The sequence below is a fragment of the Piliocolobus tephrosceles genome, chromosome 18, assembly GCF_002776525.5.
Source record: "Piliocolobus tephrosceles isolate RC106 chromosome 18, ASM277652v3, whole genome shotgun sequence".
Classification (NCBI taxonomy): domain Eukaryota; kingdom Metazoa; phylum Chordata; class Mammalia; order Primates; family Cercopithecidae; genus Piliocolobus; species Piliocolobus tephrosceles.
In genome coordinates, this window is record NC_045451.1 from 448,073 (window position 1) to 449,537 (window position 1,465).

Sequence of the window (1,465 nt, forward strand, 5' to 3'; positions counted from 1 at the left end):
ACACAACAACACGGTGCGATGTGAGGCGCTCATGGCAAACACACAACGCCCGCCGAGACATCGCCTGGTCTGCATGTGGAAAGGGGCTGCCGTGGTTTTAACACAAGACACAGCACAATTCTCTGGTCAACGACGCACACAGGCCACCAACCCAGGGCCGTCACCCGCGTGTGGACAGCAGAGGCCCAGCACAGGAGACGAGGCCCCTGGCCCTGTTACACACGAGGACACGACCCACAAAGCGGTTCTTCACCTGCTGCGAACGCACATTCCGGTCGCTCATAAACACCTGTGATGCCAGAAGACATCAGAACAGGAAAACCAGGACAGGAAAGTAAGATCGTCTGTCAGAGTAACTGTCAGTGTCACGTTAACAAGCACCTCCCAGGTCGAGCGGGCCGCGGTCTGGAAACTCTCATTTCCTCAGACTGCTGCTAAAATGACTCTAATAAAAGAGAACACCAGCCCTTTGCATGCCACTGGGCTTTTCTTCTGAGCCACTGAAGATGCACCTGGTTCCTGTGATGTTGGCTGGCTTGAGGAGCACACCCACGAGATCCCCAGAGCCCTGAAATTCCGACCGGCTGACATTCTGCCAGACACCCTCCCTTCTGGTGCCGTGCTGGGACGTCCCACTGTGCCAAGGAACCTCAGCTACAACCTTAGAGGTGGAAGCCTGGTTAAATGCGCACAAGCTGTTTTGATTTTAACCAGATTGGGGCAACTGGGCCATACCAGCCTTCAGTTACAATCCTGAAAAGTCACTGAGAGAAGTTAGTAACAGTCACCATACGTGAATACCCTAAAAGTATTTTCTTGGCTAACGCAGACACAATATAGCTAACATACACGCCTATGTGGCACATTATGTGTGATACAGCTACACACACAAGCACGCATGTAACATACATGTATTCGAAGCTAACACGCAAACTACAGCACGGTAGTGAGTGTGATACAGCTGCACGCACACACAGCAGGCATGTAACACGCATGCACTCGAGGCTAACACACAAACTATAGCACAGAAATAACTTGAAACCACTCAAGCTGGTACTAGAAGAATCACAGTTCATTTATAAGAGACAAAAGACATAGAATCAGCTGATCAGATGGAACCAACAGAAGATAAGAGAACCCTGTGAGCTGGGCTGACACCTACGGCTGATTAGTCACGACAAACTTGTTCAGAGAACCCGACTGTGCTTGGTCCACGGAATACGGCACAAGAGAAACACAAGGGCCCCAGAACTCCAAATCCTGTCCAGGTGGCAGGCACTGGGCTGCAGGATGACAGCTGCTCCCTCCTTCTTTCCCTCCTGGACCTGCCTCTGTGCCCAGCCCCTCGCTCCCCGGCCTGCCCTCTGTGTGCCCAGCGCCTCGCTCCCCGGCCTGCCCTCTGTGTGCCCAGCCCCTCGCTCCCCGGCCTGCCCTCTGTGTGCCCAGCCCCTCCCTCCCCGGCCTG

General features: G+C 53.8%; 1 protein-coding gene across 4 annotated transcripts in view; it reads right to left on the reverse strand.

The window, feature by feature from the left end:
• The window catches only part of CTDP1 (CTD phosphatase subunit 1), a 71,751-nt gene that overhangs the window by 965 nt on the left and 69,321 nt on the right, over positions 1-1,465 (reverse strand). The gene's annotated exons all lie outside the window — the stretch shown is intronic.